The sequence below is a fragment of the Crinia signifera genome, chromosome 6 (assembly GCF_055691185.1).
Source record: "Crinia signifera chromosome 6, ASM5569118v1, whole genome shotgun sequence".
Lineage (NCBI taxonomy): Eukaryota > Metazoa > Chordata > Amphibia > Anura > Myobatrachidae > Crinia > Crinia signifera.
Window position 1 is genome coordinate 267,958,260 of NC_139222.1, and position 13,983 is coordinate 267,972,242.

At 45.6% G+C, this 13,983-nt stretch overlaps 1 long non-coding RNA gene across 1 annotated transcript in view; it reads left to right on the top strand.

Moving 5' to 3' along the window:
- The first annotated feature begins 10,481 nt into the window (after positions 1 to 10,481).
- The window catches only part of LOC146007280 (uncharacterized), a 66,433-nt gene continuing 62,931 nt past the window's right edge, over positions 10,482 to 13,983 (top strand). Inside the window, exon 1 of the long non-coding RNA XR_014444313.1 lies at positions 10,482 to 10,546. This is a non-coding gene — a long non-coding RNA (uncharacterized LOC146007280). The remainder of the gene's footprint in view (positions 10,547 to 13,983) is intronic.

Consider the following 13,983-nt stretch of genomic DNA (forward strand, 5'->3'; position numbering starts at 1 on the left):
CTCTTACACATTGTGTAACATACGGACGTGATTGAGTTAAGCCCCATATATACTCATGGTTTAACTCAACCCTGATCAACCAATAGGCTGCAACCTGACCAACCAATAGGCTGGGTCCTGGGGGGGGGGGGGGGGGGGCAAAGCGCCAGCACAATAGATGTTGCGGATGTATCTACTACTAGATGCTGTGGCGGGGCAACGAGCACATAACTGCCCTGGCAACAAGCATGTAACCTCCTGACAACTAGCAAGAAACCCCCTGGCAACAAGCAAGAAATTGCTTGGCAATGGGCATATGTAACCCCAGGCAACAAGAAAGTAGCCAATGGCAATGAGCAGATTATCCCTGGCAATGAGCACATTACCCCTGGCAATGAGCATGAATCCCCTGTAAACGAGCACATAACCCCTAACAATGAGAAAAACCCTAACAGCAAGAAAAATGATAATGAATGTATGGAGGCCGGGGCGGCCACTTCTGTATAGCCTAGGACAGCTTGAACCCTTAATCAGGCCCCGCACATAACAAACGAGAGAGTAAAAGATGTCGCTCAGAAGGACTCTAATGCATATTGGAAAACTTACGCAATCCAACCCACAGTTTAAAGATGGTTGGAAGCTGCGCACAGGCTGGACCTGTTCTGCGTTAGATCAGAACAGGGCCTGCGATCTCAATGCAGAAATACAGCTTCCTCAACCTGATTGACAGGCAGAGTAGTTCGCGGGGAGCCTGAGGGATGGGGTGAGGGCGCCCGGCATTCAGGAAAATGGGGGGGTGTTCAGAGCCGGCCCTAGGCATAGGCAAACTAGGCAAATGCATAGGGCATTTGGAATGCCTAGGGGCACCAGTAGCTTCTGCTGATTAAAATGATATGCAGCATGCCTATATTCTGTGTGTAAGTGAGGCTGTATCTGCATATGAAATAGTGTATTCATGGAAATCACTGTAACATAGCATTCTGTATGCAGGTACAGCCACAGTCGCACACAGAATATAGGCATGCTGCATATCATTTTAATAATCGGAAGCTCCTTGTGTGTGCTGGTCATAACAATGCAAATAAGACGAATTTTCAGCAAAAAAGGCGCCCAACGTTAGCAGAACTGGCCAGGAGCTGCATGGCCTATTGAGGCAAGATGTATGAGGAAACATCTGTATCCAAGCAGAGGCAGAGGTCACAGTGTTAGCGGCTGTGCGAGTGCTGTCTGCGGGTGGGTTGGTTGTGCAATAGTGTTCGGCATATGTGTAAAGGGGCATTATGTGTGTCATGTATAAATGCATTTATAATGTGCGACATATGTGTAACAGGCATTATGTGTGTCATGTGTATTATAAGGGCATTAATAATGTGCAACATATGTGTAATGGGCATTATGTGTGTCATGTGTATAAGGGCATTAACAATGTGCAACATATGTGCAAGGGGCATTATGTGTGTCATTATGTGTATGAAGGGCATTAGTAAAGGTTGGCATAATGTGTAAGGGGCATTATGTTTATAAGGACATTAATAATGTGTGTCATGTGTAAGGGGCATTACTGTGTGTTATTATCAGGGGTGCCGAGAGAAAGGGGTAGGCCGGTAGGGGGTACAAATTACCCAGGCCAAAGTCTGAAGGAAGGGCCCAGTGGGGGCCCCCAGGCCCCCTCCCCTTAAGTGACAGCAGCAGCTGCAGCTCTTCTCCTCTGCCCCGCACACACTGCTTTGTGCTGGGGTGCAGTGTGGCCATAGAGCTTAAAATACAATATTTTCTCAGGATTTTTTTCTAAGAGTATAATGTGAATAATGTGAGGAGTAATGTATATGATGTGTGATGTAATGTGAATGTGTGATGTAATGTGAATAATGGACACCATCGCATGATATAATGTTAATAAAGTTGCACTACTGTGTGGCATAATTTGAATTGGGGGTACTATTGTGTGGCAATGCCCCTTCCCAGCAAGAACACACCCCTGTTTGGGCTATGCACCGAATGTGTTTCTATTTAAAATATTGCGGGTAGGAGCACCAAAATGATGACCGCTATGATGAGGGTTGATGGTGCTGGGAAAGTGGAGCAGGGTCAGAGGCGGAACTAGTGGCGGTGCTAGGGGGTACCAGCCAAAATTTGCCTAGGGCATTATTTAGGCTAGGGCCGGCTCTGGGTGTGTTGCCAGTGCCGTCTTTACCATCGGGCTTAATCAGCAGTTGCCCAGGGGCCCAAGGATTCTAGCGGCCCGCCGCCCACCCCAATGGGGAAGATGGCACTGCCCCGGGGAGCTGCCGAGGCTGCGGCGGTGGGTGGTGGGCAGCGGTGGCTGGAAGCTTGTAGAGCTGCGCTATTTGCCGGTGACTGGGCAGGACGGAAGCGCTACTGAATTTGAAAAGACTGGCCGGACGCTAATTGGCTGAGAGAATTAATCAGCACTTCCCGCCCGCTGCACCGGCAAATAGCATTACAAGCTCCCAGCCCCCACTGCCCGGACCCTGCTGCCTGTACGGAAAGGGGAGAGGGAGAGAGGGATTGAGGGGGAGAGAGGGGGGGGGGGGGCAGTGAATTATTTTGCCTAGGGGCCCAGGCTTATGTTAAGACAGCTTGTGTATTGCCCGTTTCCCGTCCATGGCAAAGCCAAGGACTGTGTACAAATGCAGTTTCCTTGACCTCACAATGCCCCTGTGTCAAAGATGAACATTGCTACATTGCTACTGACGTTGCACCCGTCATAAAGACGCCCATGGTAACGTCTAAGGAACCTGTATAAACTGAACCAGTCATCAGATTTTACAGCAACTTCTGTCAAACAACTAAATGCACAGAGGTGTTCTCACTGGTTGGTTGGTTCTCTAGGGCAGGCAATTAGGAAACCACTGATGACATCACCATAAACTCAGTCCCCGTGTAACACCATTAGCATTGTCCCAACATTTCTAAATGACTCAGGGATGGAGGCGGCCACCACAATGTAGTTGACTTTACTTTGTAAATTAGGTTTTTGGTAAGCTATCCTGTAATTGCAAACAAGACCATGCTACAGATCAATGTAATGCCCTAATAATACCACGCCACACATAAACTGACATTGCTAATTACCATCTTCCAGACCAACAAATAGCACTTTACGCCCAGCATTGCCGGACCACAAGCCCGAGTCTGTCAGTACACGGATATCTTACATTACACTCATGGAAAACAATAGGGAGTTTTGTAAGTGAACCAAATCGGCAATGGTTCTATAATGTCATTGTAAATATCATCTACGCATCTGTCATGGCAAAGCTACCTGCCATTAATAAAATTATATATTATTTATATGACACCCTCCCACAGCTGTATAAGATGTATCACCGGGTTCTTTTTTGTGTAGTTGAAGTTTTCTACAAAAAATCTATATATTTACTAATCCATGTATTGTAAATGCAGCAATTACCATCTAATAATCTGATCTGATTGGTTCAATGCAGTCTGGTTGCATCTGTCCCAATCACAGACCAGATTGCGTGGATCTGATTGTACTGATCGTCTTTTTGTTAAGACATTTAAAACCGCAGAAAAAAAAAAAACAGAAATCGCAAGTGATTTCTGACTTTGTCTAAAAAAATTGCACCCTATTACATCTCGCCCCCGGTGAAGGTATAAAGCAGAAGGTAAAACAAATGATTGAGGATCTAGGCAGATTAGAGAAATGGTCAAGAGAATGGCAACTACAGTTTAATGCCAAAAAATGCAAAATCATGCACTTGGGTCTCAGAAATCCAAAGACTCAATATAGTATAAATGGCACTATAATGGAAACTACTGAGGAAGAGAGGGATCTAGGTGTCACTATTTCAGAGGACTTAAAGGCAGGTAGGCAATGTAACAAAGCAATGAAGAAGGCAAGTCAGATGCTTGGTTGCATAGGGAGAGGTATCAGCAGTAGAAAGAAAGAAGTAATAATGCCACTGTATAGGTCATTGGTACGACCTCACCTAGAGTATTGTGTTCAGTTCTGGAGGCCATATCTCCAGAAGGATATAAATACATTAGAGACTGTACAAAGAAGAGCAACTAAAATGGTGCATGGCCTACATCACAAAACGTACCAGGAAAGACTAAAAGATCTTAATATGTATACTTTAGAGCAGAGACGGGAAAGGGGGGACATGATAGAAACTTTCAAATATATTAAGGGCTTTAACAAGGTACAGGTGGGAGACATTCTTCACAGGAAGAGGAGCAGCAGAACACGAGGACATGCACTGACACTGGGGGGAGGAAGGTACAGGTGGGAGACATTCTTCACAGAAAGAGGAGCAGCAGAACACGAGGACATGCACTGACACTAGAGGGAGGAAGATTCAGGGGAAATGCGAGGAAGAATTTTTTCACAGAAAGAGTAGTAGATAAGTGGAATAGCCTCCCAACAGAGGTGGTAGACGCAAATACAGTAGTACAATTTAAACATGCTTGGAATAAGCATATTGATATCCTTACAAAAAAATAAGGATCAAATATGGTTTGAGGTAACATGTTTTAAAAAAGGGGCAGACTAGATGGGCCAAGTGGTTCTTATCTGCCGTCAAATTCGATGTTTCTATGTTTCAAATTCTAAGGTGGTAACGCATCAGCCAATCAGCTTCTAAACTGTCAAGTTACGGAGATGGAGATGCCTTGAAAAATAGATGCCTTGATAAAGAGATTGTAATCTCGAAAAGCGTAGGCAGGAGGACCTGCTATTTTTAACCCTCCATTTGCTGGAAGAACCTGGACCCGTGATGCACCCTTGGAAATAAGGTGGGATACCCCCAATTTTTTTTTAGGCTCAATCTGTGGAACCGGACTGCAGTTTTGAGCTTAGGACCCCACCAAAACTTTCCGGGAGTGCTAACCGACCCTCCGACAGCAAAGGAGATTTTTTTAACCTATAACATATTTTATGTCAAGAAAAAGGAAGGTACTTGTGTAGTTTCACGGCGCCACTAGATCACCATTTGCATGCGATTTTGCATCCGATATCGCATGTGATATCGCATGCGATTTACTATCCATTTCATTACCCCACTATCCAAGTGGGCATAGGGTTGATTTTCTAAAGCGTGGCGAGTGCAGCGAGCCACCGAGCCCGAAGCGCGGCGAGCGCAGCGAGCCCCGCGAGGGGACACGGAATGTATTTGATGGAATTGCATGCAAATGGCATGCAATATCGTCAGTTGCTTTGAAACAACATCCGTGTCCCCTCGCGGGGCTTGCTGCGCTCGCCACGCTTCGGGCTCGGTGGCTCACTGCGCTCGCCACGCTTTATAAAATAAACTCTATGCCCACTTGGATAGTGGGGTAATGAAATGGAAAGTAAATCGCATGCGATATCGCATGCGATATAGGATGCAAATCGCATGCAAATCGCATGCGATATAGTATGCGATATCGCATGCGATCTAGTGGCGCCGTGAAACTACACAAGTACCAAAAGGAATTTTATATGTTCAAAATAAAAGTATTTTTAAAGGAAAGAAACCTTGATGTGATTTCCCATTCGACGATAATCGATACATCTGTACAACATTGAACAGGACTAAGAATCACAGCATCAGAAATTGAAGTTAAGTAGAAATTGCTCTATGTTTAATTGAGGTAGTGCCATCACAATCATAAACATTTCTTGTAACTTAGTTTAGAAAAATGATAGTTAGGGGCTTGTTGGTTTCTGCGTTATCACCGCCCACTTTATCACTTTACCAAGCTTAATGCATCTACAGGAAACAGTGGCAGATGGAGCTGAATTCAGTTTTCGGATTTAATGGCGTATTCCTCATACGAGATTGTATTTGTTGAATCCAATTATATGAAATTAAATGGAAAAGACAATATGAAAGAGAAATGCTCAAAGATGATTTAAAAGGATAGAGACCCCAGAATAGGAAGGCTCACACAGAGGGCATGAGGAATGTGTGCATTAAGGTTAGGGCAGCCGAGAGGTATGCCGGGCCCTGGTAAAATGTTGAGGGCGTGGCCCAATCGCGGGAGGCCTGGCCACCTCCCGCGATTAGGTCACACCCCCAAAATGATAAGGGGGGGGTTTGAAAAAACACTCTAAAGTCGAGGAGGGAGCAGCACACATTGACAACATGTGCTGACAGCAGGCTCAGCATCAGCTCTCATGCTAGGCCAGGGCTGCCGCTAGGAATTTTGGGGCCCAGGACTGATTTTCAGTACGCCCCCCTACCCCTCACCCGGTGGCAGCGGTGCGGCATCACCCAGCTCCTGCATCCCCTCGGTCCTGCTCGGTCGTGAGCCCACATTGCAAAGCACAGTGCAGCCTGCAGAGCGTCGGGTCTGGGACACAGAGGAGAACGCCCGGATGATGCTGATCAGGGCTCCCCCTCTGTGTCCTGGGCTCGGAGCTTTGTGGGCTGCCTTGTGTGGGGTGCGAGCCTGGCTGGCTGGGTAGCCACCGAGTGGGAGGTAGTGTGCAGGCGGGGGGGGGGGGGGGGGGGAGGCGCCATGGACAAAATGAGCTGCCCGGGCCCTTCCAGAGGCTGGGGCCTGGGACAGCTGTACCAATGGCACCCCCCTGTCGGCGGCCCTGAGTTACGGTTTGATACGAAATCGTGGATCGCCCTCCCCTTGCGGGCTCGGTGCCTCGCTATGCTCGGCACACTCATTTATTCTAACTCTATGGGCGTCGTGGACACCCATAGAGGGAGAAAGTGTCTGGATTTCGGCGGTCGGGATTCCCGTGTTGGGATTTTGAATGCCGGGATTCCTACCGCCGGGATTATAACTGCATCCCCTGAGTACAGCACATGCTGTAGGCGTGTGCTGCTGCTGCCCGGGAGGGACGGAGGGGGAATGGGTGTCGGACCAGGGCCCCCACCGGGCCCCTCCAGCAAGTCTGGGCCTGGGTAATTAGTACCTGCTCCCCCTCTCTCGGCGGCCCTGATAAAGGTATCTTTAGGGGTCACCACGTTGATATAACAAGTAGTAATTTACCAAGTCCTAGTCTTCAGTGATGGAATGCGTACCGTACTCACACAGCAGTTTGACGTTATCCTCTTTTATTGGTATCTTTGAACTTCTGTTATGGTTGGTTCCTCTAACGATGGTTCTCAGGCCGAAATAGAGGGAGTGTAAGAAAAGGAAATATAGGAGATGGAATTACTTAATAGATGTGGATGATGGAGATGGGGTTATGCGTAAAGATGAAGGTAGTGAACTCTACTCACAAGGACAAAAAGAGGTACCATGCCTATAAGGGTTTCTTTTGGAAAATCCTAGCAAACAGCACGTGAAATACCAACTGTATAATACCTGAATTAGGCTGTCTTCAACAGATGTATAAGGTGTGTACCATACTCACACAGCCAAATACTGTGGTCCTCTCATCAAGGTTTCTTTAATGGTGAGATTCTCTAGGTGGACATATGATATACCCCTTCAAAGATGGAGGCGTGGAACATGGATGGAAGAAAAAGTCCGCTTATTGGAAACGGTATTTTAATAAAAGGTGGACAAATAATATACAATAGATGATAACAGGTCATTTTTATGAGCATCATAATTATATAATAACCATCACTGGGCTCCAGTGTAAAAAATAATAAATAATCAACCCCACAATGACACTCCAACAAGGGGAGGAGCTTGGCGGTCCGGCTGCTCCTAGTCCTGAATGTTTGCAATGATATTAAAGTAATGTTTTATTTGCAGATTTTTCACACACTCAAATACAGTAGCTCAGAAAATTTGCACAATGACCGATTATAGATGAACTGTGCATGCAAATGAGCCACAATACGCGTGCAAAACGCCTGGTAGCGTAGGAATCCTGACACTCTTTTCCTTTGCTAGTTGTTTGCAAGGTGATTGACGGGGGTGGTAACCGGCCGTTAAGTGCGAGTGTTAAGGAAAACGCAGGTGTTCCGAAGACTGTTAGGGGAGCGTGTGTCATAGGCACCGATTCCTTGGGTTCCCCCGGGCCTGAGCACCCACGAAAAATGATGAGCACCCACCCCCGGGCCCGAGACCTCCATCCAGTGGCAGGAAGTCCAGTACATGGACTGTGGCCTGGGAGACATGCATCGCAAGCCCCTAGACGCTCCGAGACACTGCGTACCTGCGGGGGGTGGGGCGGGGCCCCAGGAGGGGGTGGAGCCACCCCACAGGCCTGAGCACCCACCAGGAAAATCAGCGCCTCTGGGGTGTGTGATGCCAGCTCCAGGCCGGATATGTCTGTATTCATCATAGTTGCAGAGTTAGTCTCTGACTACACCTAGCTTGCGATGAGTAGTGACCAGTGAAAAACTAATAAGATGGTCAGCGGCATAGCTACGTTTTGGGCGGCCCCCCCGCCGTTAGGGGGGGGGGCGCCCCCCGCCGTTAGGGGGGGGGGCGCCTCCCGCCGCCCATGCAAACCCCCCCAATCCCCCGCAGCCTTACCTTTCGCGCTGGTCCCGTTGGCTCCGTTCTTCTGCTGAGGACCACCACAAAATGGCCGCCCCCATACAGCAGACAGTTTCTGTCTGCTGTATGGGGGCGGCCATTTTGTGGTGGTCCTCAGCAGAAGAATGGAGCCGCCGGGACCAGCGAAATAGGTAAGCCTGCGGGGGATTGGGGGGAGGTGTAACTATAGCACCGCAGCCCCCGGCGCCCCCATATGCACAGCGCCCCCCCGCGGTGGCGGGGGCTGCGGTGCTATAGTTACGCCACTGAAGATGGTGAGCATCTTATCAATGGAAAGTCTTTGCTAGCCATACACAACCATTCACATGGCGTACACATTATTTCGCAAGGCGGGATTTCACTATAGCGGAGTGGCGTCTATCTAATCACTGTACAATAATGGCTATGTGATCAGGTCCGAATCAGCCCCAATGGACCTGAATACCGCCTGACGCCCGCAATAACGCTCCCCCCCCCTTCGCACTGTAACTATCCCTGCACGAGCAGCTGATATCTGGTGGCATCACCTGCCCGCCCCCGGGTCAGCGTGGTCGAACGGGTCGGCGACTATACAAGTCGCCGCATCAGTTCGCAAACACAGCCTGCACATGCATAAATGCTTATGCGCTGTAGCAAAGCGTGTGCGAACACGCAGGGGAGCGTACAGACCAGAATGACCTCCATAGTCTGCTCTCTCTGGTATGCTGAGAGATATTTATCATTGTCCAATGATCAGACTGATCAAATAAAATAATCACGTTTCTGCCTTTTCTAAAATAGAATGAGATTCTGGGATCTAACTCCGTCAGGCGGTCACGCTGCGACATGATTGGCCAGATGTAGTGAAGTGATTTCTGTAGAAATCATGAAGGAGATTTACGCAATCTAGAATGACAAGAACCACAGCAGCTTCTTGGATGGAAAATGTTTTGTCCTACAGGAATGCATAAAGAAGTGTTTGTTCTATTTGATTAATACCCCTTTCACACTGCAGCTCTTAACCGGTATATTGCCGATTTTTTAGCCTTTTAAAACGGTTAGAGCTGCAGTGTGAAAGTACCAGTCTGCATTTACCGGTTACAAATAACGGGTAAAAAACAGAGTCCTACACGGTTCAGAGCTATTTTTTATGCAGTGTGAACGGCTCTGAACCTGTATACAGGACTCAGGCAGTAGCTATGAGAGCGCAGTGCATATGTACTGAGCCGCTCATTACATATGCGCATATGTAATGAGCGGCTCATTACATATGCACTACGCTGTCCTATAGTTACTGTCTGTCCTACTTTCACACTGCAAACCTGCTTGAGACCCGGTATATAGGGGTTTAAAACGGTAAAATACCATTTTAAATACTCTTTCAAAATACCGGGTCTCAAACATTTATGCAATGTGAAAGCAGCATAAATGTTATATTTGGTCCTATAGGTAATATATGCTCAATGTCAAATGGACATCTAAATCCGAACAATGTGCATAATCTATATACACATGGATTTTGCGACATATCATTACATCGCTGCAGATAATACAAGATGGCAATTAGAGATTTCCACACAATGGCAGGGGCTACTGAATCAGGCCTCTATGAAAAGAATGTACAAATATGAATTACTATTAAAACCAATGATAAAGACCAAACTCTATGGGGTCAATTTACAAAGATGGGAGTTCTATTGAAGATGAGATGTTACCCCTAGCAACCCGACTTGCATTACATTTAGTGAACATCTGACAACTGATGTGACTGGTATATTTATTAAAACTTTAGTATAGAGAGAAAGCTCAAGTTCCAATCATTCAGCTCCTAACTGTCATGTTACAGACTGCGTTTAAATGTCAGGCGCTGATTGGTTGACTGATACTTTATCTCTCTTTTATCAATATCCCAGAAAATATTTTGTTCCAGGTCATCATGCAGTGACTGAGCTATATGTATACTGATTCCACAGTTCTATATTAGTGACAAGCTTTTATTAGGAAATCATGTAGTAGTGTGTACTGGTGCTTTGTCTTACAGCGCCCCCTGCTGATGCCAGTGGCATTGCAGGGAGTCCCATGGGATCGTATCTGGCTGGCAGGAATGACTGGGGATATAATTTGGACACACACTGGTCAGACGGGACTTCACACATGGATTGTGGTAATACTCCTATCATCTATTCACATTATGTATGTCCAATGTATATTTATTGCCAGTCTTTGCCATGTCTGGTGCTCACACTTGGGTTATACCACTGCTGCACCAGGGGGATGCTGTGATTTGTGTTATCTGCTGCAATGTAATGATATATTGTATTTCCTACTCCTTTACTGGAGGCACTCTGAGATGGGGTGTAATATTGTCACTCCCTGCTGCTACAGACATTGGCCTGCCTGGGGATTTCATACTGGTGGGATCTCATACATTCTGCTACTACTAAGAAGGCAACTTGTGGCTTTTTAATTGTGTAGAACTACAACTTCCAGCAGGATATATCAGTCTCTGACAGCCAGGGTGCGCTTTGGAAGTTGCATTGAAGTTTTGCAACAGCTCGGTTACCTACCATTGGTATAGTTCTCTTATTTATTATTATTACTGCTATTATTATAAGTCTGTAATATTTATATCTTTATTATTGAACTTCCTTATTATTACTTATTATTATTATTACTTACTTATTATTACTTCCTTGTTTCTGTACTGTATTATGTGGTTTCTGTCCAGCGCCTTGAGTCCTATTGGAGAAAGAGTGCTATATAAATAACATTATTATTATTATTATTATTATTATTATTATTATTATTATTATTATTATTATTATTATTATCATCATTATTCATGATCAGACCATGGATGGAGGAGATCTGGAATTATCTTGGTGTTTAGTCCTCTTTTACCGCTTTCACACTGCCAAAACGTTTTAAAAAATGGTATTTTTAAACGGTATTTAAAACGGGTCTGAGCCTTCACATTGCAGTAGATTACCATTTTAAATACCGTTTTACTACCATTCACATCAGTGTCCCCTGAATACGTTACAAGGTAGATCACAGATCTGGAATCCGTTGTTTTTACTAAATACCGTTTCAGAGCCATTCTCTATGCATAAAAAACGGCTCTGAAACGTGTAGGACTCTGCTTTTTAAACATTTTAAAATACCGGTTATCTTTAACCGGTAAATCAACTCTGGCGCTTTCCCACTGCAGCCTTAAATGTTTTGAAATGGGGAAAAAACGGTAATATACCGTTTTACAAGTGCAGTGTGAAAGGGGTATTACTGTATCATCATATCAGTGTTGTTATTTGTGTTGTATCATTACTATTATTTTACTTTGTATGAACAATCCCAAATATACAGAAATGATATAATGGATATCACTCAGGTGCATAAAAGGGTAGGATAATACTAAGTAACCGGGTGTACAGATGATTTGATTTAGTATTTTTCTATTCGATTTTGCTTATACAGTATAGGTAAATTCAAATCAAAATCGAATTGAAATCGAACAGTCGCATTCGATGTCGATTCAATCCCGGCTCGAGCTCCCGTTTAGGCTAGATCGAATAGAAAAATAGACTGTGCAGGCAAGACTATATTGTAGTGATATAAAGCTTCGCACACACAGAGCGATTGGTTGCCGAGTGACCTATTGCTGCGCGATATATCGCTCAAGTGACCAAATTGCTGAGTGTCCCGTTTTCATCAGCGGCCAGCAATGGACGCTGGTGAATAGGAGGCACTGCTGAGGGAAGCTTCAGGGGAAACAGCCGGTCGCTGGGAATCCGCTGGTCATAGGTGCATGCTCCTGCGGCCAGCGACCGCTACAGGGCTGGTCATGGGAGTACACTCCCGGCGACCGTCACCCTGTACGCATGGGGATATGGTAGCTCAGTGACCATATCCCTGACTATTGCTAGAATCGCCCTTTATGTACAGGGCTTTATACAGATCTGTATTATATAGTAAAATATAATCAGTTTTGCTTGCCTGCAATTCGGTCCTGATTCAATTCCGATTGATCGAATCAGGATCTGCAAGGCAATTGCACCCCATAATAGAAAAACACATTGTTTCCCCCCCCCCCCCCCCCGCACATTAAGTGACACCAGTAACCAGATCTAGGGGCAGATTTATTAAGCTTGGAGATGAGATAAACTGGAGATAAAGCGGAGAAAAGGTAAAAGGAGATAAAGCACCAGCCAATCAACTCCCAACTGTCTTTTTCAAACACAGCTGATTGGCTGGTGCTTTTTCTCCTTTTACCTTTTCTCCGCTTTATCTCCAGTTTATCTCTTCTCCAAGCTTAATAAATCTGCCCCTTAAGCTCTTGATGACATATATTTGCACAAATACTCAGGGGCGGATCCAGGATAAAATGACAGGGGGGGCACCATGATAAAAAAGGGTTTAGGTGGGGGAGGGGCGGTGTTAGTGGTGCCAGTGTACATGCTAAGAGAGCGGCAGGAGAGGGTGGGAATGAAATTAAAAATAGGCCCTGGCATTTAAAGTACGCAGGCCCACCATGGCGACAAAAGTGAAGGATGTAGTTGTGCGCGCGCCAAAGGCGTGCTCCAGAAAAGGGTGTGTGGCCACTCAACAGGGGGCGTGTCAACATCATATACTACTTCTACACATTATGCAACAAAATACTAGACCCCATTATACTTGCCCCTTACACATGATGCCAAATGGAATGAGCCAAAATTGACATAATGCCAAATGGATTGGGAAAAAATTCACATAATGCCACACGGATTGAGCCAAAATTCACATAATGCCACACGGATTGAGCCAAAATTCACATAATGCCACATGGATTGGGAAAAAATTCACATAATGCCACACGGATTGGAAAAAAATTCACATAATGCCACATGGATTGAGCCAGAATTCACATAATGCCACACGGATTAAGCCAAAATTCACAATACACTTCATAAACAGGGACATTGTCCACCAAAGGCGCGCATTAAACATTTACCCCATAATATCCATTACACGTTAAGTTACACGCCATTATGTCCATTATGTGTTATGCCAAACACCATAATGCCTATTAAAAATTACGCTACATAAGTGCTGCTTCTCTACATGCTCATTGCCAAGGGTTCCATGCTCATTGCCATGTGGGATTACATGCTCATTGCCAAGGGGGAATACATGCTCGTGGTAAATGGGGGACAGCCGCCGCCAGGCAGAAGTGATAGCCACTAACAGTGTCAGAGCCTGGATGTATTCAGAGCACTGCAGGTCCCGGCTATTTGAAATAATACCCCTTTCACACCAGAAAATGCATTTCCAGGTTGGCCCCTTTTACACCAGCCTAGTCCCTGCATTTTCTGGTGTGAGGGGGAGAGAAAACCACCCCTCCCCCCTTTAACCAGTTATCTCATAGTACCGGCTATATCTTCGGAACCAACTGACCCATTAACATGAGAAAAGTATTATATTGAAGAACTTTTGAGTGGGCTTTGAATGATTTTGGTCCAGTGAAACTGGAACGTTTGGTTCCAGAGTAATCTGCCCTCAAAAACATGAACAGCCATGAAATTACATTTCAAAAATAAAGAAATCGGTTTACACGCAATATCTCTA